This window comes from Mirounga leonina, unplaced genomic scaffold, assembly GCF_011800145.1.
Source record: "Mirounga leonina isolate KUSES-001 unplaced genomic scaffold, KU_Mleo_1.0 Mir_115, whole genome shotgun sequence".
Lineage (NCBI taxonomy): Eukaryota > Metazoa > Chordata > Mammalia > Carnivora > Phocidae > Mirounga > Mirounga leonina.
The window spans coordinates 31,791,512-31,817,332 of record NW_023270268.1 but is presented as its reverse complement, the minus strand read 5'-3'; the positions used below and the strand labels follow the sequence as shown (position 1 = coordinate 31,817,332).

The 25,821-nt window shown below is 41.9% G+C and overlaps 1 long non-coding RNA gene across 1 annotated transcript; it reads left to right on the top strand.

Moving 5' to 3' along the window:
• Nucleotides 1-10,903: 10,903 nt before the first annotated feature.
• On the top strand, nt 10,904-16,287 carry LOC118004041. Its single transcript, XR_004677471.1, has 3 exons — nt 10,904-11,967; nt 12,264-12,436; nt 14,514-16,287. It is a non-coding gene; the product is annotated as an uncharacterized LOC118004041 (long non-coding RNA).
• Nucleotides 16,288-25,821: the final 9,534 nt, after the last annotated feature.

The following is a 25,821-nucleotide window of genomic DNA, read 5'->3' as shown; positions in this document are numbered from 1 at the left end:
ATTCAATGGTTTTTAGTCTGTTTACAGTATGTGTACCTCTGTTAGATAACTTTCATCACCCCAAAAAGGAACCCATTACTTATTAGCAATCACTCCCCATTCTTCCTCACTCCTCCAGCCATAAGCAACCACTGAACACTGTCTTTTTCTTTTTTTTTTTTTAAGATTTATTTATCTATTTTAGAGAGAGAGCACAAGTGTGGGGAGGGCCAGAGGGAGAGGGAGAGAGAGAGAAAGAGACACCCTGCTGAGCATGAAGCCCGATTTGGGGCTTGATCCCACGACCCGAGTCGAAATCAAGAGTCAGACGCCCAGGGACGCCTGGGTGGCTCAGTCAGTTAAGCTTGTGGCTTTGGCTCAGGTCATGACCCCGGGGTCCTGGGATCGATTCCCGCGTCAGGCTCCCTGCTCAGCGGGGAGCCGCAGGGAGCCTGCTTCTTCCTATGCCTGCAGCTCCCCCTGCTTGTGCTCTCTCTGACAAATAAATAAGTAAAATCTTAAAAAAAAAAAAAAAAAAGCAGATGCCCAATCAGCTGAGTCACCCAGTCTCCCCACTTTCTCCCTTTATAGATTTGCCTGTTTTGGACATTTCATGTAAATGGAATCACACAATATGTGGTTTTTTACGACGGGCTTCTTTCACTTAGTATAATGTTTTGAAAGTTCATCCATGTTGTAGCATACACCAGTACTTCATTCCTTTGTATTGCCTAGTAATATTTCACTGTATGTTTACAATTATGTATGTTTTATTTATCCATTCATTAGTTGACTGATGTTTGGGTTGTTTCTACTTTTTGGCTATTATGAATAGTGCTGCTATGAACATTCGTGTACAAGTTTTTGTACATGGATATATATGATTTCATCTTTCTTAGGTCTGTACCTAGGAATGGATTTGCTGGGTTATAGGATAACTCTGTATTTAGCATTTTGAGGAATTTCCAAAGTGTTTTCCAAAGTGGCTAAAATTTTACACTTCACATGCCCATCAGCAGTGAAGGTCCAATTTCTCCATATCCTCACCAACCCTTGTCTTTTGATTATAGCTATTCTAGTGGGCCTTAAGTAGTATCTCATGTTGTTGTGATTTGTATTTCCCTGATGGCTAATAATGTTGAGCATCCTTTCATGTGCTTATTAGCTATTTGTATATCTTCTTTGGAGAAATGTCTATTCTTAGCCTTAGACCATTTTAAAATTGGGTTATTAGCCTTTTTATTATTGAGTTGTAGGAGTTCTTTATTTCTAGATATAAGTTCTTTATCACAGATATGACTTGAAAACATTTCTCTCATTATGTGTGGGTTGTCTTTTCACTTTTTTTAAATTTAAATTTTTTATTTTTTTAAAAGATTGTATTTATTTGACAGAGAGAGAGACAGCAAGAGAGAGAACACAAGCAGGGGAAACAAGAGAGGGAGAAGCAGGAGAGGGAGAAGCAAGCTACCCGTTGAGCAGGGAGCTGGATACAGGGCTTGATCCTAGGACCCTGAGATCATGACCTGAGCCGAAGGCAGACACTTAACAACTAAGCCACTGGGGCGCCCTGTCTTTTCACTTTCTTGATGGTGTCTTTTTTTTTTTTAAGACTTTTTTTCATTTATTTGAGAGAGAGAGAGTGGGAGAGCGAGCACAAGAGAGAGAGCACGAGGCGGGGGGCAGAGAGAGAGGGAGAAGCAGGCTCCCTGCCGATCAGGGAGCCCAATGTGGGGCTTGATCCCAGGACCCCAGGATCATGACCTGAGCTGAAGTCATGCACTTAACCAACTGAGCCACCCAGGTGCCCTGACAGTGTCCTTTGAAGAATGAAGTTTTTAAAATTTTGGTGAAGTCTGATTTATCCATTTTTAATTTTAGCAATTTGCTTTTGGTGTCACATCTAAGAAACCAATGCTTAATCCAATGTCACAAATATTTACTTCTATGTTTTCTTCTAAGAGTTTTATAGTTTTAGCTTACATTTATGCCTATGATCAATTTGAAGTTAATTTTTGTGTATGGTGTGAGGAAGGGGTCCAACTTCATTCTTTGCTTGTGGATGTCCAGTCATCATTATTTAAAAAAAAATGGTAAATAAAAAAAATTAGAGCAACAAAAAAGCTTCCTTTTTTGTGGTAACTTTTAAAATATTAATGTGGTTTGAACAGTATTTATTTCTATGGCTTTGCTCATACCTGATCAAATATACTCATTCATGCAATAAATACTTAATAGAGCACATGCTTTGTGCCAAGCATATCTAAGTTGCTGGTGATATAGCAATAAATAAAGCAAAGTCTTTGCCTATAAGCAGCTTACGTGCTAGTGAGGAAGATGGGTATAAATGAATAAATGCATAAATATATAATATACAGTGGTAGTGATAAGTATTATGAAGAAAATGCAGAGTAAGAGGGCAGAAGTTGGGGTGCCTGGGTGGCTCAGCCAGTTAAATGGCTGACTCTTGATTTTGGCTTGGGTCATGATCTCAGGATTGTGGGATCGAGTCCCACATTGGGCTCCCTGATCGGCGGGGAGTTTGTTTGGGATTCTCTCTCTCTCTCTCCCACTGCCCCTCCGCCCCCCAGCTCATGCTTGCTCTCTCTCTCTCAAATAAATAAATAAAATCTTTTTAAAAAAAAGAGGGAAGAAGTTATGTGGGAGTTGGGGAGAAAATGCTATTTTATATTGAGTAGGAAAGTTAGGGAATGCCTCTCTAAAGTGGCCACATTTATTCAGTGATCCTAAAATAAGGGAGCAAGCCATGGAAATATCTGGAGGAAGTATACCAGGCAGAGGGAAGAGAAAATGCAAATGTCATGGAGCAAAAGTATTCTTGGAATCTTCTAAGCAAGGCAGTGAGGCTAGAGTGTGATGTCTGAGGGGAAGATGTGTAGGAAATAATGTTGGAGAGGTAGTCAGGGACTAGACCCCTGGGAAAACCAGACTGCCCAAGAGCTTTCTGATCTTTTGCCTGGCAAAGCATTTTGACATACAATGTTTGCATTGGCCTTGAACAAAAGTTAATACCATTCTTTCTCTCTCTTTGAATCTAGTATCTACCTCAAAACTTTTAGTAAACAAGTTAAGAATAAAGAATACAAATAATTATATGAACATAATTCTAAGGCACAGATTTCCTTGAAAATAAGCAAAAATCAAATTAATTCAAAGAAAAAAGTAATTCAAAAAAGAAACTTTCAGAGTCCTTATTTTGTTTTCCTATGTGATTTCCATTGCTCAAACCTTCTCCTCTTTCTTTGTTTAAGGTCTGTGGCCAGGTCTGCTGGCTGCCTACCAAAAATCTCTTTTTTCCAATTGAGCAATAGGAAGAGCTGCTCAGCCATGGACTACATTTTCTCAAATTCCCTTGCAGTAGCTTGGGCCATGTGACCAGTGTTCACCAATGGAAGAGGAGTGGAAGCAATGTGTACCATTCTAAGCTGTGGCCTTTAAGAGGCAGGTGGACCTTTTGTAGCTCTTTCCTTTTCACCAGCTGAATGCAGAGACTACAGGGGATGATGGGGTTCCAGAGGATAGTGTAGCCACAAATTGGAAGGAGACTGGGTCCCTGAATCAGTATATGATGAAGAGCTTCCTGCTGATTCAGAAATGCTTGCCTTGAATAATTATGTGGGCAAATTAATGTTTCTTTTTGTGTTTGAGCTATTACATTTGTAAATATGTTTGTGACAGCAACTTAGCTGTAACTAATGTAAACTCAACTTGGACAGAAAAGACAAAAAATAAACTACTTGGAAAGCTAGACCAAAGGGAACTAGGATTGAGAACAAGTTTAGATTGGGATCTGAGAAAGAGGCATCTGGACAGAGGAGGTTCGTGATCGAATAGCTTCTTCTCTCTGGCCATATGCACTGATATTGTGTGGGAAAAGAGCTTTTCATCTTTGTTGTGCCCTTGGCAGTGGAGGTGAAGGGGTGGTGTGGGTGGTGGTGAAAGTGTGGCAGTGGTAATGGGGCAGGGAATGACTCTTGAATGTGTCTTCAGGAGCACCAGGACAAGTTGGTAGAGATGACACCTGACCCGGGGAGGGTCACTGGGCCCTGAGTATATCTATCATCTCTGTTCTGCCAGTGAGCTGCAGACCTCTCCACAGACCATAAACAGGAACTTATTGATTCAATAGAACACTGACTTCTTTTTTTTTTAAATTTATTTATTTTAAGGAGAGAGAGAGAGCATGAATCGGGGGAGGGGGAGAGGGAGAGGGTGAGAGAGAATATCAAGCAGACTCCCCGCTAACCTTGGAGCCTAACTTGGGGCTCAATCCAACGACCCTGATATCATGACCTGAGCTGACGTCAAGAGTTGGCCACTTAACTGACTGAGCCACCCAGGTACCCCTGACTTCTTCTTTTTTTTTTTTTTTTTAAGATTTTTATTTATTTATTTGTCAGAGAGAGAGAGAGAGAGAGAGAGCACAAGCATGGGGAGAAGCAGCAGGCTCCCTGCAGAGCAGGGAGCCCAATGTGGGACTCAATCCCAGGACCCTGAGATCATGACCTGAGTGGAAGGCAGATGCTTAGCTGACAGAGCCACCCAGTCATCCCCTGACTTCTTTTTTTTTTTTAAACTAAAAGAATAAAGATCTTTATTAGGTGCTGTAAGTAGTGTTCAATAATCTTCAAATTCACCTCATGAAAATCTAGCCACAATCAATCAAACTTAACAGTTCATTCTTGCACAATTCATGGGTTAGGGTGAAACTCCCATCAACTTACATTATATTACATTAAGACATTGAGATACCTTCTGAGCTCTTGAGGACAGGGAATGAAGAGCTATACCTCATTTCTGATCACTAGTGAGCACTCCAGCTGTTTATGGAAGGAGAGGTTATTTGTATGAGGCAAGGAGAATTCTGGGCTGATGGCACTGGCCATAAGGTCACACGGTTACTAGTGAATCTCTTTGCTGAGAAAAGTAGATGAAGGCACATTAACTTTGGGTAAGCCGAGTAAGTAAGAGGTATGGTGAATTTAGATGAGTGCAGTAAATGGTGCAGGCCAAATTTTGTCAAGTGGTTTGTTAATTTAAGGATGAGAAATCTGCCTGTAACCTCATCTGGATTTACACTTGCATTTTCTGTTCCTTTTGTTTCTTTTTCCCTAAAATTTTTTAAAGTCAAAAATTGAAAAACTTTTTTCACTTTTACCTCAGCTGGACCAAGAGAAAAAATACTTATTAAAGTTTAAGCCAAGACAGGAAGAGCAAACTGCCACTGAAAGCAATTGTGGTGATCTCAGAGGCCATCTCTCTTAGAGAAGTGAGGGGCTGGGATAAATGAGGACAGCTGTCTTTCCTGGAGGGCATTAAGATGGAGATAGTTGGTCTTCCTTCCCTCCTGGAATTTTCCTTTACTAATTTCCATGTGTGTGTGTATGTGTGTGGGGTTGTCAACTTTTTATTTGGAAATAATTTTAAACCTATAACACAGTTGCAAGAACAAGAGTACAACATAGAACGTCCATGAACTCTTTCCCCATATTCACCTATTGTTAACATTTTGTTGGATTTGCTTTATCATTTGTGTGTGCTTGTGCACTAACACATACATACATGCACATAATTTTTTTCTGAACGATTTAAATGATGTTGTATACATCATTGCCTTTACCTCTAAATACCTCAGTGTATATTTCCTAAGACTAAAAATAGCTTCTTGACCACGATACAATTGATTTACATTATAATACAATTCATAACACAATTTAACATTATGCAGTACTTGGAGCTAATCTAGCTTTATATTCCAATTTTTTTCAGTTGACCCAATAATGTTCTTTATAGCATTTTTCCCCCTTTCAGTAATGGGTCCAGTCTAGGATCGGGCATTATATTTAGTTATTATTATGCCTTTTTAGTCACTTTTAACTTGGAACATTTCTATAGCCTTTCTTTGTCTTTGAAGACATTGGTATTTTTTTTCCAAAATTTATTTAAATTCAAGTTAGTTCACATAGAGTGTAGTATTAGTTTCAGTGGTAGAATTTAGTGATTCATCAGTTGCATATAACACCTAGTGCTCATTACATCATGTGCCCTCCTTAATGCCCATCACCCAGTTACCCCATCCCCCCACCCAACTCCCCTCCAGCAGCCCTCAGTTTGTTTCCCAGAGTTAAGAGTCTCTTATGGCTTGCCTCCTTTTCTGTTGAAGACATTGGTATTTTTGAAGAATTCAGTACTTAAAAAAAAAAAAAAAGGAATGTTTTTCATTTTGGGTTTGTCTGATGTTTCCTGACAGTTAGGTTCAGGTTATGCATTCCAGGCATAACCTTCAGCTAGTACTACATCTGGAGGCACATGTAGTCTGACTGCCACTTTTTGGTGATGCTAATTTTGTTCACCCACCTTTAAGGAGACCCTTTAAGACCATGCAGATATTGTGCTCGCCATCAATATTCCCCTCCAGATTTAGCAACCATTGATGATTCTTGCTTGAACCAATCTTTGCCCTGATGGTTACAAAATGATGATTTCCCAATTCCAATAATCCCCAAATTTACAAGTTGGCATTTGGCATTCCCTGTGATTTTGATTCTGTTAGAAGAGCAACTTCCCTCATAGAACTCAGAAAGAACTTATTCCCATAATGTACAAATTTGAATTCTATTTTTGTACATAGGAATAGGATGTTTTACCCTTATATCTGACAACCTACTAAAATAAGATATCGTAGAAAAACTTTTCTCAATCTGGCTTAAAAATATTATATTCTGTTGAAATATTGTGTAGGTAGAAGGAGGATTGTGAATGAGTTGGGAGGTCTTTAGCCCTTATTAAAGGGGCACCTGGGTGACTCACTTGGTTAAGTGTCTGCCTTTGGCTCAGGTGGTGATCTCGGAGTCCTGGGATGGAGCCCTGTGTTGGGCTCCCAGCTCAGTGGGGAGCCTGCTTCTCCCTCTTCCTCTGACACTCCGCCTGCTTGTGCACATGGTCTCTCTCTCAAATGAATGAATAAAATCTAAAAAACAAACAAACAAACAAAAACAACCAAGTAAGAAAATAAACAGTTGACTACTATGGACAGAAAGGCTGGTTGAAGAAGGCCTTCCCCTTTGTGTCCAATCACCTCCTTCTTACGTGAAAAGGAGAAAAGCTACTGTGTGTGTGTGTATGTGTGTGTGTGTTCCGCACCATGTATACTCTGTGGCTTGACTCTAATTTCTCTTCTTGGCTGTTGGCAAATGGCACAGAGTGGAAGGTCAGCCTCTCATGAGAAGAACAGAGTGATTAGACAGCAAGACTGTTAATTAGAATGCTAAGACTGCAGTGGGGCACCGTCTTACTGATAAGCTGTGTGAAGGTAGCTAAAATTGGGAAAAGCTAGAGAGAAACCATGTGGAATATTTTTGGTGCCAAAATCTCTAATACCCTGAAGAAAAAAAAAAAGCCAAGTGTCAACCCCAAAAAGGATTTAAACTCTAAGGAAAGACACAGGGTGAATTCGAGTTTAAGCTGTGAGTGAGTGCCAAGATTAGATTAAGTGGTGAATGATGACTGCTAAAGGTAGTAACAAGGTATATGCATTTCTTTAGATCTTGCTCTAAATGCTGTAATCAATTTTTATCTATAATAATTTGAGATGAATTGTTATGCTTTGTTAACTTAATGAAGTATTCTATTTCTATAGAAAAAGTATGGAGGTGTGGAAAAGCATGTTAACTTCTTTCTCAATTGTGGGAAACGTTTTATTCCAACCTAGTCACATCCAAGGCCGCGTCTGCCCTAGGAGCAGCCAGCAAAAATGGTAGTCATAGTTATGAGGGGGGAGATCCATATGTGCAAACTCCAAAACCCAAACCTACAGAAAGGTAGCAAGCAAGTTTTTTGGAGGAATGAGAGACAGTGAGAAGGGCCACAAAGGTGCCCAGAGCCCGTGGAGCCAGAAATCCTGCCCTGCATCTCTGATAGGTGGATGGAGCTCTGGAGACAGGGCGATGACTTTTGGCCTAGACATCAACTGAAAAGTTGGTGAGACCTTGAATACACCATCCTTTTTGTCTAGATGCTTCTTGTCCACACCACAGGGCCAAATGCTGTCATTTCCAAACTCCTTCCGTCCTGTTCCTGCTCTTGCTGATGTCACATGGTCTAAACTATTAAGGACCAGGAAGGGGGCCCTGTTAAGAGAGTTTTCCCCTTAGTGTCAGAAGATGGTAAACTGATTTCCAGAAGAGATGCCTTGGAAACTTGATATACAGTGCAAAGGGTGAAGGCAAAACCCTTCCTAATCAAAAAGAAAGATGTTTGGAGGACAGGCAGGGGCATGCAAGTGTAGGGTGAAAGCACTAGAAACAACAGCATTGGGAGTGAATCACAGCCCCCCATTTCCAAGCTGCTTGTTTGTGGTATTAGTTACCTAAACTCCCTGAACATCAGTTTTGTCATTCTCATCATAGGAGTCCAAAGTACCTACTTCTTGTTGTTGCAAGGAGTAAATTTAATAATTTATATAAATCTCTTGGTATGAAGTTTGGAACACAGTGAGCATTAAGTAAATGGTAGCCACTGTTGGTAGCTATTATTGTCAGGCTTAACTTACGGTGCCAGATATGGAAATGCCTGTGCAATCTGCCTCCAGCCTACCTACATATCTTGTCTCCTGCCATTCACTCATTCCTTCATCCCTGTAGTACATATTCACCATGAACATGCACCAGATTCCAGCCAGGTCTATGCCTGTTTCTTCTCCTCATTCTCACCTTTCTTCTTACCATGCTTCAGAACGAATGCCCCTTCCCGTGCTTTCATCTCATCCGGAGGCTCAGTGTAAGTCCAATTTCCTCCCTGAAGCATTTTAGCTATTTCTGTTCGCTTCAGGCTCTACCCTTCTCTGAATCATTACTGGAATTACTGTTTGTGTTATAGAGATTAGTGCTGGGTTATATAGAAAAGAACTTTCTGTGATGACTGAAATATCCTATACATGTGTTGTCCAATAACAGTAGCCACTAAGTTTATGTGACTATTGAGCATTTAAAATGTGGCTTGTGTGGTTGAAGAAGTTAACTTTTAATTTTATTTAATTTTAATTAATTAAACTTTACATTTGAATGGCCACCTTGGCCCAATGAGTCAACCATCTACTCTGACAAAAGCTCTTGTGAGAGGTGATATTTGTGTGTTCCACTGGTGTCCTTGGGTCTTCCCGAAGTGTCACCTTTTGCCCATAAAGAAATCAAAGGATGGATTTAGGGGAAGACAAAAGATAAGGGATAGAGGGGCAGTGCTCCGTCAGAGGGGGTTGGCGTGAGCTAGGCTGAAGTTGGGGTGAATGGGACCCAGTCTGATGCCTCCTATCTTTTACGAGTAATCCTGTAGAATTGGCTGCACTGTTCAGCAGGACATACAGGAGTCCCACCCTGGTGATATGGCAGGCCTTGCAGCTTTACATATGAGGGAGGATTCTTGTGGAGTCCCTGCAGTCAGTGCGGGGGCATCCCACTTGGCCTGGACCAGGCCTCTGCTTGACCCATCCTTCCTGACCTAACCCTTCCCTGAGAATCCTCACCCTGCCACTCAGCTCTGGCTCCTGATTTCAGACTCCTCAGAGCTGCTTCAGACTACTCTGTCTATCTTGAGTCTATTCTTTTGTTTCCCAACAGTCCATGAAATTTTAGAGATCACGGGCCATGTCGAGAAGATGATGAATGCTATGGACACTCTTAGAAAAATGCCCATGGCCACATTCATATGTAGTTTTGCATACTGTTTCAGCACTGTCACAGATGCCTTGAAACCCAGGCCTAGATCTGAGACCCTTGGTTAAGAACACTTTCTTTCATCTGACCTTAGAAGTTCCATATACTGTTCCTTCCTCTCTCAGCTCAGCTCTAACTAATTCTATACTCACTGGGTAATGTTTTGATGACTGGTTCAAGGCTCTAGTTACCTTAATAACAGGAACAGTCACTCTAAATAGCTATGAGGAGTATTTCAGTCACTATAAATATCTATCCCCATTGGTAGATTAATAGATTGGCATTATGGCTTATAAATCCTCCCTCCCCCCTTGCCAAAGAGTTTTGAGAGCCTGATTGTATCTAGGTGAGACAGTAAAATTCATAAAACACCAGTGCTGAGCTTCAGACTCTAGACCGAGAGTGCCCTCGCTCCCCTTCCCCTCATCATTTCCAGTTAATTAGAGGTTTCCAGCTCTGAACCTGTCATGTAGTATCATTTCTACCCTCAGTTGAACTTTGAATTTGCACTTCTCTAACTCATCTGGGCTTGCTTCTGATCTGATCCCCTATCTCCTAGAACACAAAATTGTTGAGTTAGAGGACACCTTGAGACCCAAGGAGGGAAGTGGTTGGTCTAAGCTTCCATAGCTATAACCCAGCTGACTCCTATTACAGTTCAGTCCCTCAATTTCTCCATGATCTATGGGTGATTTGTCCTTGAGTTTTGGATAAAATGACTTAGGAAGTAGAGCCTGTATCATATGTGTAGGGAGACCTCATTGTGTGCCTTGGATATATTCTTGCAAATTTGATAATAAAGTGAATTTCACTAAATCATGCATTTTATCATGTCTTTCAAAGATTAGAGATGTATTCCTCCTGTAAAACCTTTCAAGTTTGGGTATACACTTGGATATAATGGAAAAAACTATGCACTTAGAGGGAAAAGAATTTTCTGATGAAATATTAAAATACTGTTCAGAATAAACCAACAAATATAAAGTGTGAGACAACAATCTTTTTGTTTAGAGGAAGATACTGCTTGTCTATTTCTTTAAATTTAATATGTATTTTTTTCTATCCACAGGTAAATATTCCTTTTGAAAAGCTCAAACTTCTATTTCTTCTTTTTGAAGGGCTTATCTTGCATGATCACTATTAATTGTTTATTTAAGCCTTGATTAACTTGCTGCAATGTTTGCTTAGTATCTTGTTTAAATTCTTTATCATTAAGAGTCAGTTTTCCTGATGGCATTATTAAGATTTATTATTTCTGAAAGTATGAATTTCTCTGTAGTGAGGTTTTTATAAATAGAATACACAAAGAAAGAAGCCGTCATTTTGGTTTTTACAAGCCATAGGATAGTTTTTTTTTCCTAATTTAATTAAAAAACTCAAAAAGGTTGTATGAGATAACATAAAGTCTTGGATTTGTTAGAAAGAAAGTCTAATGTCAGTTTTCTTTCCTCAGCCCCTTGCCATGATCATCTTCCCTCTGGCCGACTCGATCCCACTCCTGCGGGCCAGTACATCCTGTACTATAGGTGATTCGGGAAGAAGAAGAGCTTAAACAAATGAGCTTCAGAGACACTCCTTAAACTTTATATCAATTAATCATTCCAGCCTGCTCCTCCACTAAACTTTTAACTAGAGCAGCTAATAGGAGGCAAACGGATGGGTTTGAATTTCATCTCCTCTTGTTTTCTCTGCTCACTCTCTGGAAAAGGGGCTAATGAGCAGTGAAATGGCCGGGCATGCTACGTCAGAGCAGGGGAGTGCCTGCCTGTGGAGTCGGCCTGCTGTGTAATCGGCTCCTGAATTATTGCAAGGTGCCCTGTGGTTTTATGAAGGTGTCTGAAATGGCCAGGATCCAATGTGGAGGGGAGTAAGGAGAAAAGATGGTGTTCCCATTGGCACGGTGTCCACTTTGTCCGTTGGACTAGAGCCGTACCCCTAAAAGAGCCTCCTTAGAGAAAAAAATAATAGAAGGCAAATGTTGGTTTACAAAAATGTAACAAACCTGTTCATGTTTACAATACAGATGCTTACACTGTTTAATCTAATAACAAGCTGTTGCCTAAGCATCTTTCAGAGGGTAATTAAAAGGCTCCTAGATGCACCGAAACCAATTATATTAAAATTTTATTTGTAGGGAGTCCAAGACTTAAGGTAAAAAAATCAGAATTCATAACCAAGCTGAAGAAGTCTTCCTACCATTGACAACAGAGATGCTGCTGAGGAGATCCCAATTAGAGACCAGGGCTCAGTTACAAAGGTGAGGACCTCAAATCAGCTTTCCTCTGAACCAACCCACCATTACTTTAATGAGGAAGTATGGAAGGAAAAAGTTTACTATTGCAACATTACTAAGTAGAAATTAGAAGAAAAGACTGGTTATTCTTTTGGGAAAAAAGGCCACAGAAATGGCATGGGCCTACCTGAAGAAGTTTCAGTACCAGCAAGGATAGGAAAGCCAAAGTATAGAGGATTCTGAGAAGATGCATTTTTCTGGAGGGCTGTATTCTTCAGGCACCATGAATGAATCAGGTCATGTTTGCTCTTTGCCCCCAGATCCACCAGGTCAATCCGGTTGTCCCAGCTGAATTGCAGAAGAAGTGCATCAGGATATCCAGCTGCTCATTCTGAGACTGCCACCGACTGGCTGTGTGCGGTCACTTTCCTGCTCTGAGCATCAGTTTTCTAGGATCTGTAAAGAGAAAGGAACACTTTTAGGCCTAAAAAGGGTAAATCCTGGGTGCCTGGGTGGCTCAGTCAGTTAAGCATCTGCCTTTGACTAAGGTCTTGATCTCAGAGTCCTGGGATCGAGCCCCGCATCAGGCTCCTTGCTCAGCGGGGAGTCTGCTTCTCCCTCTCTCCCTGCCCCTCCCCCTCCCCATTGCTCCATGCTCTCTCTCAAATAAATAAATAAAAACTTAAAAAAAAATAAAAAGGGTAAATCCTGCTGTAAGAATACTTGGGATTCAGAAAATGCTTACTCCTCTAACTGCCAGGTGATCTGGAGAATGCTATCAGTCCTTGAAACCCTCTGTCATTCACAGGTACTAGTTTCTTCTTATTGTAGTTGGAGTTATGGAGGGTCAGGGGGGGTTAAGTGGCAGGCACAGGTGATCTTTTCACCTTTCAGAGGAGGATGCAGAACTGTGCTGCTGACTTTAGACCTGAGCTTAAGCCATTCAGGCCAGAATTGTATGGAAAATGAGTCTGAAGGAGTTAATTTTGGTGTTTTCCTTAATTAACTACATCAAATCAACTCAGGCATATGGGTCTTTTGCTTACCCAAACGACTCACTAGGTCTCTTGGCCTTTTGTTCTTTGACCAGAGTTCATCAGCAGTAGCTGTAGCCAAAGAAACCATGGTGGGAGAGATGATGCCATCCTTTGCTACATCTGTGGGGAGCAGGGTGTGTGAGGTGAAGGCCTGCGTATGTGGGGAAACTTCATGTGTCACAAACCTCCTTTCTGGGAGGACTTCTTGACACCCATTCTCCACAGTCCCAGCCGGGGCCATCTCTAATGTCTGTGTGAAAAGATGCACTGAGCTGAAAAACTGGGGCTCTTTGCCTAGATCGTCTTTGCCTGGTAGCCCTCCTCCATGTTTCTTGGCCCCACCTGTGGTGACGGCCACAAGTCAACATTCTCACTCTGGCTCTCTGCCTCACAAATGGCTCTGAAGGTCCCTGGGAAGGACCTCAGGTATGATGAGCACATAGGCATGGGTGCTTTCACTACAGTCTCTCTCCACCTCTGACTCATAGGATGCTGAATCTTATTATTGCACTAGATCTTGCTATAGGTTCCTCAACCTGGAATTGAGGACCATTGAGTGTGTCACCTCTGACTGCAATCTGTTACTCAAAGCCAAGCTTCTGTAGCTCCTTTCTCTCTTTTCTCAGCACAGGGCTTACTCTAGAGGGTCCTTAGTTCTCCACACGAATAGACCCCTCATGTTTGAGTCTTCAGGCTTACCCCCATGAATTCAAGATATGGAGTCAAAGCTAGACTACAAGCTCTTGATAGGGGGGTCCATGATACCCAATGACAGAAGAGAGAACCTTCAGTTACCTCGCTGCTCCTCACACTGTTAAGTTCTCCTATTATGGGAGAGTAGGGAAAGAGGTCCCCAATTCCGTGGCCTTGCTGCTCTCCCATAATACAACCTAGGCTCCCTTTGACCAAAGTGAAAGGTGGAGAATGTGCCTTTTGTTATGAGGCTCTCATTTTTTTCTGCTTCTGCAATCCTTTAATGCCTGAGGGGTGATGTGTCCCTAATTTCCACCCATCTGCCAGGATTCTCAATGGTGCTGCCTGACCTGGCATGACTGCCATAGACAGGACCCTGTTCTGTGAGCCTCTCCTCTTCTTTTCTTTCCCATCAAATTTTACCCATGCAGGGTGCCATTCCATCAAGAGCTGACCTTTTCTGGAAAATGAGAAACCACTTTATGCTGAGATGTCCAATAATGATAATAACTTTGTCCTATCTCTTCAGTTGGCTGGTCCTGATGGAATATGGTCAGAGCTGACAGTTGATACCCACCTTTTGGGTTTCAGGATTGAAGACCAAGAGCCTTGCCATGAGCATGAAAAGGACAGCTCACCTGGGAATGGGTGGTGCCCCTCTCTGTTGAGACAACTGACAGGCAATCCTTCACATACCTCTTCACCATTCTCCAGGGATCCTTATAAACAAAACTTATGGTTGGATGACTGTTTAGACACCAGACCATGCTGCCTCCCTGAAAAAGGCAATTTTTCCTGATGATATTTAAGATAATACACCATTGTCTGTCTGTCTTTTAGAGTAAAGAAGGCCAACAGAAGAAATCAAGTCTGGGATTCATTCAGTAGACAACAGAGGAGCTGAAGGTGGATATAAGAGAATTAAGATGGTGACCCATGAAGCCATGGAGGAAGGAGAAGTAGGTGAGGATGCAAGCAGACAGAGGAGAGCATTGGAAATATTTGACCCCAGTAATTTTAGGGATATCTGGGTTATAGGCATAGAGAAGTTTAAGAAGTAAGGCAAGTGGGTGGAAGGAAAGGTACTGAGTGGGTTGGAATGAATGTTCTCCTTGAAGGAGCCAAGGTTAGGATCATTGTTGGGAGTAAGAACTAGGGCAATGGTATTCCTGTGGAAGCTCTGGATGCTTACACCCACAGTTGTCCGTGTTGAGCAGATGGAAGAAGGGATGACTGAAAGGATGAATGAATACTGCCAGGATATGCTCTGAGCTTACAAAGACTCGTTGGGTGAGTCAGAGTTATTAATATAAATAGTTACAGTGGCAACAATATGTCCCAGTGACAGTCCTATTTTAAAAATTAACTTTAAAATCTATTTTAAAATGTTGTTCTGAATTCTATGTATGCTCTCTTTTGCATTCCTTTGAGGACTTGAGTCTGTTATTTACAGTGTTTATTACTTTTAAGCATATGGGAATACATATGATGTCTGTCCACTTTTTTCTAGAGCTAGTAAACATACTGGGAACAGGACCAGTATGATCATATTCACTCTGCCATTGACCTTGTGCAGGCTCTCCAAGGTCAGTAAGGTGGTTGGATTTTTGTCAGAATTGACTTGTTTTCAGCAGGAGCTGGGTCTCCTGCCTACTAACATTTGTAATCTTTCTTTACTATCTAGCCTGCTGTAAAATTACTAGTACAGTTTCCCCAGGCAATGACTCTGTGATTTTCTACTTTTTTATTGATCAATAAACAGTTTTAAACCAAAAAATCCCATAGTGAGAATAAAAACTTATTTGGTACTTGTAACTACCTGCCTTGGAGACGAAAGAGGGATTGGAAAGATAAGAGCCTCAGGCTCCTGCTTCCTTTTTGATGCCAACACTGCTAGAAAAATGCAGCCACAGGTGAATAAAAGAACGGTTGTCTACACTATGCTAAATAACTGATTGTTCCCCCGCCCCCCACCGAAACTGACCCATTGTTTCCATGACCCCTGGATATATGCATCACCCTCTGTAAACATCAAGAAGGTTTTGACTGTGGCGTTCACTGCTGTTTTCCTCTTGCCAAGCACAGTACCTGGCATAGAGTTAGTGTCCAGGAAACATTTGTAGAATAAATGAATAAATACTATAGCGATCAGGCTTGGGAATAAGAGGGTAAATGTATCCCTCTGTTGTATTGAGATTGTTTTCCAGTAACTTCCTTCCATAAGTCTGATCTCTCCAGGTTCACTTAAGGGGAGACCCTAAGCCCTATGTGTTTTCTATTCTTTGTGGCAACAAATGTAGTTTTATGATCATAGAACTACCTCTAGGTAGTCATGACTATGTCTCCAATGATTATCGCTTTTTGTCGTCCTGTTTGTCTCCTTTCGGTTTTGTTTCTGGATAAGCAGAATTTTGAAATAAATTTAGAAAGTAAAGCACTATTTTTTTTTTAGTAAAACCAAATCAATAACCACTTAAGGATAACAGAAAATTTGTGATTTGAATTTGAAAACTGCCACATTTTGAAGCCTGGGAGAGGTTTCCTCTCACATTTGTTGATATCATTTGTTTTATCCAGGGAGTGTTAAGAGGTAGGATGAAGTGAAAGCGTGCTTTTTGGGGAAGCAGTGTTGTGTCATTTTGCTTCCCTGATGAGAAATGTTGAGAAACAGTCGACTTCTTGTTTTCCTGTTTTCCATGGTAACATCACCTGACCTGTTGTCTGTATAATGTTCATAACCCAGGGATGGCAAATTCAGTGATGACATGGAAAAGGTAACAGGAAAAAAGGAAGGACATAAGAGCTAGTTTGTAGTTCATCAAATGTTCCTCAAATAAAAATTCACCAAACAGGGAATCATGGACAGCGGGACCTACGAGGACCTTGGGAATCTCTATTTCAATCTGCTCATTTTACACACAAGGAAACATCCAGAGCAGCTCATGACTGTCTGAAGTCACATGGTGAGTGAGGGGCAGAGCCCTCTCACGCTGGACCCTGGCCATGATTTTGAATAAGGATCTCAACCCCTGATTGTCCTCTACAGTGACACCCACAGGAAACGAATATGTGTTCCAGTTACAGAGGGGAGTTCAAGTGGCGATATCCCTCTGTGCCTTTGCTGGTCACTTCTCTCCCACATGGCTTCTGCAGGTTGCCTGGTTCCTTGGACCCCGGTGGGGCCCTTTCCAGGGCATTGACAGGAAGCCTGGGGATGCAGCTGGGAGTGAGGTTCACTGCCATGAGGCACCCCAGGAAGGTTGTCCAGCTCTCTGTGTCATGGCTCCAGCCCAGCAGACCCAGTAGCAGTGAGGCATAAGGCCTTTTGCTCAGCCAACTGATGAAAACTCTGTCCTTTTCAAAATGTCCCAGAAAGCCAAAATAACTCCTATTTCCCACGCGACGTTAGAGCAGATTTATGCCCCTTTAAGAACACATGTGGTGTAAAAGATGAAGGGAGAGAGGGCCTAAAGTTTTACATATGGCACCAAGGTAATCCTAGCCGAGTTGGCTTCTCTAAGGAGAGCGCCTGCAGGGTATAATTAGAACAGAGATAGCCATCCCAACAGATCTATACTTGAGCAAATCGTGGCTAAGACAAAATTGGAACCAAGGCTAAATTTATCAATAACAGGGTTTAAAAAAAGGAAAAGAAGACAAATGAAGTTGAAATTTCTCCTTGTTTATTTTAATGTGCAGAACATTTTCTAGCTGATTTATGCCACAACTTCAGTGTATTTTTCATTTTTTATTTATTTTTCAGTTAATTGGATTTCCAGGCATTGCAGCCAGCCACGGCAATTGATCCCTGAAAAGATGGATTTATTGCTTAGACAGGCAGAATTCTGACAATCTTCAGAGGATGGAAAATAAAAGAAAACAGCCCATACACAGAGCACGGTGGGTCACCATCAGGTCAGACCAGGAAGATATGTTACAGCTGGCAGGTTTGTGCTAGAACTTCAGGACGAGTAATCTTCTCACTAAATGGGCAGCACCAGGACCCAATAGAATTTTTTGTAGGATATTGTCAGTGATCCATGCTTAGGAAGAAACATAGTCTAGGATGGAGACCCCAAGGTAGATGTTAGGTCCCAGACCGATTGGACCCATGGTTGGAAAATTGAGTAAATTTGAAATAGCTCACACCTTTGGTGGTTTTGTCTGGAATGAGACCTTATTTTGCCTGGTGGGTGACTCTGTTGGAATGCCATAATGGCTCATGGTGCAGAACTAATATGGAACTCATGCCTTAAGCTACTGTTTGCAGAGGGTCCTAGAAATTTGCCAGTTGAGAAGCACCAGAACACTGCTCTCAGCTCTGCAAAAGTCTGACATCCATCTGACCATTCACCCATCCATCCATATAATAATTTTTTATTGAGTCCTTACTATAGGCTAAGCACTTTGTTTGGTGGTAAACATAGAGGAATGGATAATAAAAAAACAGAGTTCCTATGCTTCTGAAACTTACAGCCTATTGGGCAAATAATTACAGGTTTGCTGAGAGTTAGCAAAGAGGGGTTTAGGGAGCTGCAGGAGTGTATTACTGATGGACCTACCCTGGTAGGGGCTGGGGAGGGCTTCCAGGAGAAAATGCTGTGAGCTGAGACCCGAGAGACTGGATATCCCAATGGACAATGGTCAGACCAAATGTAAAATAGAACTCTGACTCACAATCTGCAGCAACTAGCCAACCCATCATCTACAGCAACCAAGCTAGGCAGCCAGCCTGCTATCTGTAAGTCAAGCTATAGAAAAACCACCATCTCTAGCAACCAGCCCAGGAAAGCCAAACAATAACCCCAGTAACAATTGGCTGGGACTTGATTAATAAGTAACAGTTTCTCTAATTTCTATCCCTACTTCCAACTTAGGATCAACCAGAGAAAGCCAAATATGTACCCTTAACCAGTCACATAGGATGCTCCCACTTAAGGTTTCTCATACCAATAGCTTCTAGTCAGGGTACACCTGAAGCCTTCTCTTTGCATTATGAAACTTTCCCACTCCTCTGCCTGCCTTTGAGTCTGCCAAAACTCAAGTGATCGTGGCTGAGTCCCTTGATGTAGTAAGCTCTGAGTAAATACCCTTTGCTTGTTCTCATTTGGTTGGTCTTTGTTTATTCCACAAACCTGAATGAAGAATGAGTGTGTGTGGGCCGGGCAGTAGTGGGGAAAAGAGTATTCCAGGAGAGGGAACAGCACATGCAAAGACCCTCAGACAAGGATTAAGGTATATTCTTCAAACTGGACAGTCAAACATGACCAAAATGTGGAGGATGAGGGAGAGACTGGCATGAGCTGTAGCTGGGGATAAGGTTTGGGGTGAGAGGTTGAAATCATGTAGGGCCTTGTGAGCTGTGTTGATGATTTTGGCCTTTACCCTAAACAGAGCCTCATTTATAACCGATGCATGGGGTTTTCCTCTTAACTAGAACTGCTCTGTAGCCCCCATCTACTGCTCTTTATGTGAGCTCCTAGTTCTTATCTGAGGGCCTACCTGCTTTGAGACCTCCTTGTTTTCTGTTAGTCCTTTTTGTGAGGCAGATGTGCAGGCAAAGAGATATTGCTGTGTAAGTCCCTGCTAATTGTCAGGACCAGCTCCCTTGACCTTCTGGGCAGAGGTGAAGTAAGCCCTAGCTTGTCCAAGCTCCTTTCTGGGACTGTGCCCAGCAGAGTCTAGGGAGAAAGGTCAATGTAGCAGAGACTAAGAATTATCCCCATATCTGTTCTCACCTTCATCTACAGTGATAGAACATATGGCCAACGAGATTAGAGAGATTTCCCAGTCTTCTGTGCAGCTCATTAATAGGCTTTTTGTCCAAGGTCAGGTCAATGGGATGTGAGGAGAAGTGATATATGCATTCTGGGACATGCACTCAAAAGGAACAGGGCATGCCCTTCCCTCCCTGCTGGCTGGATTGTAGAGGTGGTACTGGGGAGCCATTTGAGACCATGTGTACCAAGGATGGCAGAGCAACCAGAAAGAGTGCCATGATTGATGGGGACTGCTTATATCTGGAAGTTTAGGCAAGATAGAAGTAAATGTTATCTTTTCTAAGTCGCTGTTATTTCATTCCCTGCAACCACAGGTGACCTATATCTTAATTCAGCAGTTTTCAATGTGTAGTCCCAGAACCCATGGGAGGGATCTCTGAGACTCTTTCATGAGGCTCACAAGGTCAGAACTACTTCATAACAATATTGAAACTTTATTTGCCTTTTTCACTCTCATTCTTTCACAAGAATATAGCTGACTTTTCCAGAGGCTACATGATGAGAAATATCATAACAGATTGAATGCAGAAGCTGATACACTAATATAAGCCAGATATTAAAGAGGTTTGCAAGAGTAAAAAAAAAAAAAAAAATCAGTGCCACTCTTCTCAATAAGTTTTTTTGAAAATATAGTTTTTTAAAAAAGTATGTTTACATTTTTTTTTAAACAAGTTAATGAAGAAACATTTAAAAACTTCTCCATTTTACTTTGTAATGGTAAATATGGAAAGATATAATCCACTTATACAAAAGCACTTTGGGGTTGTCAGTAACTTTTAAGAGTGTAAAGAAGTCCAAAATGTTGGAGAACCACTGCCCTAACTAATACAGGTAGCTTGACCTTTCCTGTTGATGAGCAGTTACCAGCTCTATGTCCCATGCACCTCTTATTTTGGGGATCATCTCAAGTAGTCATCCTCTTTCTTCTTTCTGCACCACTTCTGATCCCTTCTCTCTTGGTGTCCTTTGACTATCCAGGAACTGACTTCATTTTATATAGAATTGACTGGATATTTCATACACCCACTCAATAATGAAGCCCTTAATATGGGCTAGTGATTGCACTTGGTGTGGGGGTCAAGGACAACGAGAAGAACATGGTTGCTACTTTGGCTTGGCTCATAGTTTAGCCGTGGAAAGAGGCACTCATCGGCACAATGGTAGATTGTATAGGGCAGGGAGGTGACGCACGGAAGGGGATGATCAGCTCTTCCTAGGGGGAAGTGGGGACAGTGGATCAGGAAAGTTTTAGGGCAGAAATGACTTTGAGGGAACATGAAAAAAGAAATATGAAGTAGCGAATTTATATGCAGGGAGTGTAAGGAGGGGGAAGAACACCCAGGCAGAAGAAAGAGCAGGGGCAAAGGCACTGTGACTCCATGGGGCAGGGTGTTTTTAGAAAAGTCCAAGTGGTTTGTTATGGGATGAGAAGCTGGAAAGGAGCCAGAACCCATTAAGTAATCATAAACAGCTTGGCTTTTATTCTTAAGACAGTAGGAAATCATGGAATAATTTTAGGCATATTTACCTTTAGAACTGTAGCAAAGGTTCTTCAACTTGTTTGGGGGCTCTGTTCACTTCTTTCCAAGAGATGCTGCTATGCTTGGCATGGATGGTAGGTGAGGTCTCTCTAGAGAGAACCCTTTTTCAGACTCATAACAGTCCATTAACAACCCCTCCATTTTTGAGCGAGGTGGGACAAAGGATCCTGAGTATGGATGTCAAATTATGTGTCCTTTTAATTGCTCCGTCCGTGTGGAGCCCCAGGCATCAGGGTCTATACTCTAGAGAGGGAGGGGCTATATAATAATTAGAGAGAGCTATTTTTACCTGTAATTATGACAACTTAGAAGTTATAACTCATTATAACTTTATGTTTGTAACTAATTATAATATTTTTGACACTTAATATAGGCACTCTTTATGCATGCAGCATGTATAAATGCATGTAATCCTCACAGCAACCCCTTCAGGTAGGTCCTTCAGGTATTATGCCCCTTTTTATGATAGGGTATTGAGGCACAGAGAGTTTATGGGATTAAGCACTGCAGCCTGGACCCTGAGGCTGCACTCTGGACTAGGACCCTGCAGTGCCTTCTGTCAGGAGCAGGGGACTCTATGTAACAGGCTGGGGGACCTGTAAGAGGCTGGAGGTCCTGCAGGGTAAGTTCATTACTGAAAGAACTTTTACCTTCTCACCAAGGTCAGAGTGATTGGAGAACTTTTACCTTCTCACCAAGGTCAGAGTGACTGGAGAATACATGGGTTAGAAGCCTGACCAGCCATTTCAGCATTACCTGGGAACTTGTTAGAAAGGCAAATTCTTGGGCCTTGCCCCAGACCTACTGAATCAGAAACTCTAAAGTTGGGGCCCAGCAGACTGTTTTTAGCAATCCCTCTGGGTGGTTCTGATGCATAGTAAAATTTGATAACTGCTGGATTAGAGATAAATCCCTGGGTGGGGCTGGCGAGGGTATGGAGGGAGGGGTGGAGAATAATTGAAAGGAAAGACTCGGAGCCAAAAGCTCTTTTCTGAAGCTGTTGCCATCACCAGAGTAAGAAATCAGAGCCTAAGACCAAATCCTCAACCTGGGCTGCACTTTAGAATCATCTGGGGAACTATAAAAACATATCAGTGCACTGGCTTCACCCCAAGCCTATTAGATCAGAATCTCTGGGGGGATAGAACCCTGCCATCAGTTTTTAAGAAAAATTTCCCCAGGTGATACTAATGTGCAGCCAGGGTTAAGAATCAGTGGTTCTCAAACTTGAAGATGCATCAAAATCTCCTGGAGGGAGATTCTGTTAAACAGAAGCTATTGAACTCCACTCCCAGAGTTTTTGATTCAGTAGGTCTGGGCTGGAGCCGGAAGATCTATATCTCTCACAAGTTCCCAGATGATGCTGATACTGCTGGTCCAGGGACCATAGTTTGGGAATCACTGTCTTACATTTTCACCAGTAGCCCAAACAAGGTTAGGCAGAACAGAGGCTCTGGGAACCAAACCTAGAACAGGAGATGGAGGGTGCCCTCCTTCTGCAGTTAGCTGGGCCAAGCCAATGTGCCAATGTGATATGATTTATCTTGCTGAAGATGTGAAAAATTTTAGTTAATTTCCTAGATATTTTTGCCTGCTAGACATGTCTGTTACTTAAAGTTTTAGACCTAAAATTTGTTTTTCCCCAATTACAGTGGCTGCTTGAGATCTGATAAAGAAAGCCTAATTTTCAGACTCTCTTGGTTTTGCTCCTTAAAGGATTTCCCTTACATGTGAATTTGCAGAAAGCAAGTGCTCTGAGGGAATGCTAAGGTTTGGGTTATCATTTGAGATCTGTAGTCAGAAATCAGGCTTTTAGAACGTTCATAGTTACGGGGTATTCAATATAATACTCATTGCTCAAACAACTTCTGAAAATAGTCCAAGGCAATTTAACTTTTATTCACTCTATAGAGCTTGTCACCATTTATTAATCTTAATTTCCCTCAGCATCGCATATCAGATGAGAGACCGATTTTTCTCCTCTGTTTCCATAACATTAATATTTAAATGGCAGAGTGTGACACTCATAAACAGCTATGGAGGAGTGGGGTGATATTTCTAGGAAGGGAAACCTAGACTAAGTGCCACATGAAGGCCTTTTCCTTAAAAATGCCCAAAACAAAGCCAAAAAAACATGCAGGTGCACCTTGAAGTACAGAATAGAAAGATAAAGAGGCATTGCCTGTGAAATGAATAATATTATGTAAAATGAATAACACTCTTTCAGAGACTTCCATTATAAAACTGAAGCAGCACTGGGGAGGTAGAGGTGGAAGGCTGTGCAGGTGGAGATGTTGGCAGAAATCTTTGTACTTTGAACGCTAATGCAACGCACAGAAGAATCCAAAGCACGTTCTCTGCTTGGTTTGTGGCTCCAGGAGGGAATTCAGTTTTATTACTCTAGATATCTATTTGGCATCAGTTATGTGCTAGGCTCTGGGCTACAGGTGGTAGGGACACCAAGATGGATGAGGTACAATCTCAGCCTTCAAGCAGCTGGTCGAGAGGATCAGGCATAAGCCCAAGTCCCATGAGACATGTGCTAAGGAATGATGTAAACAAAGTGGTAGGCCACATCACCGGGGGCAGAAGGGGGATTAGGAAGGCATTGAACGGAGTTTTGAAAGACAGGATTCTTATCAGGGAGCAGTACTGATTCACTGTACATTTCCAAAGAGTTCACTGAGCCCCTACCTTATGTCAGGCACTACGCTGGGTTCTGGGGATGTAAACGTGAATAAGATTTGTTCTTGCTCTCAAGGAGTGGAGAAAACAGGCAAGGTAAATTATAGTAGGGCAAAGGCTTCCTGGAGAAAGCGATGTCTAGGCTGAGTCCTAAAGGGTGTGTGGGGGTTAACCAGAAAAAGATGGAAGGAAGTAGGGAAGGGAAAGTGCACTATTCAGAGAGGGAACAACAGGTGTGAAACCTTGAAGAGAGAGCGTACCAAACATTTGTGGAACTGCAAGGCCCCGGGATGGCCAGAGCATAGAGTGTTAGAACACAGAGAACAGGAGATGAGGCTGACGTGGCATGGGGGCCAGATCAAAAAGGGCCTAGCTTTTAGACATTTGCCCATGCAAAGGGTTTAGGCTTTTTCTATAAATCATGGGGAACCATTAGAGGATTTTAATATGGGCACCGTCTGACCAGACTTAGAGTTTAGAGAGACTGGCATGGAAGAGGATTTGGTAGAAGGCAAGGCCAGCCAGATGCAGGTGATGGTTTAGGAACTTATGGCAGCAGGACAGGTGTGACATGATGGATGTTGGTAGAGTGGGTGGAAAGAAGGGTTAGGTTAACAAACTAGAGCCAATAGGACTTGTTGACTGAGAGGGGTGTGTGGTAGGAGAGAATAAAAAATGACTCCATGTTTTTTGGTATGGGCCAGCATGGGTGGTAGCTCCATTAGAAAGTTGGAAAATAAAGGAAGAGCAGGCATCAGTTGAGAGATGAGACTAGATGAAGAGTTAAGGGCACATTGAGTTTGAGGTGCTTGTGGAACATTCAGATCAAGAGACCAAAATTCAGAGTTGAATACATGAATCAGGATAGAGATCTAGATAGTGACTGAGGCCGTGAGAGTAGAAGAGATCACCCAAGATGAGAATGCAGAATGAGAAGAAACAAGAAAAGATGTTCTCTGTTACCATTTCTTTTTAACATTATATTGATGATTCTAGACAGTTCAGTAAGGTAAGAAAAGGATATTAGAGGTATAGGGATTAGAAAGAAGGAAATAAAACAGTCGTTATTTATAGATCATATGATAATTTACATAGAAAACCGAAATTACTCTACAGACACATTATTAGAAAAAATAAGAGAGTTTAGTAAGGTGGCTGGGTATAAGATTAATATGAAAATCAGTTGCATTCCTCCAAACAAGTAAACACTATAAAACAAAATTAAAGAGAAAAAAACATCTACAAAATTATCATAAATTATCAAGTATCTGGGAGGAATCTAACATTAGATGTGAAAGATTTCTAGAGAGAAAATTACAAAACCTTATTAAGAAATGTTAAAGGAGAACCAGGGGTACCTGGGTGGCTCAGTTGGTTAAGCATCCCAGTGTCTGACTCTTGGTTTCAGCTCAGGTCATGATCTCAGGGTCGTGAGTTGAGCCCCAGGGCAGACTCTGCACTCAGCATAGAGTCTGCTTGAGATTCTCTCCCCCCACCCCCCGCCCCCCGGCTCCTCTCCTCACTCACACTAGCTTGTGCACTCTCTCACAAATAAACAAATAAATAAAATCCTTAAAAAAGGAAGGCCCAGATAAGAGAGAAAGGTACCTTGTTTATGGAAAAGACTTAATATCATAAAGGTTTCAATTATTATCTGTAGAGTGGCTTAGTTGTTAAGCGTCTGCCTTCAGCTCAGGTCATGATCCCAGGGTCCTGGGATCGAGCCCCGCATCGGGTTCCCTGCTCAGCGGGAAGCCTGCTTCTCCCTCTCCCACTCCCCCTGATTGAGTTCCCTCTCTCACTGTGTCTCTCTCTGTCAAATAAATGAATAAAATCTTAAAAAAAACCCCAACAACCCAGGGTTTTTCGTGGTATTTGATAAAACGATTCCGAAATTCACATGAAGGGGTAGAGGGCCTAGAGTAGTCAGATTATTTCTGAAAGGCAAGGGCAGGGAGGAAGGATAATCTGGATTGGTATAGGGATAGACGAATAGACCAGAGGAATAGATTAGAGAACCATAGATGAAACCTTGGGGGTGTGACAGATGTGACATATCAGAACAGTAAGAAAAAAAGAGTGATCAATAAATGGAGCTGGAAAAAAATAGTTATCCATTATTCATGGAAAAAGATGACATCG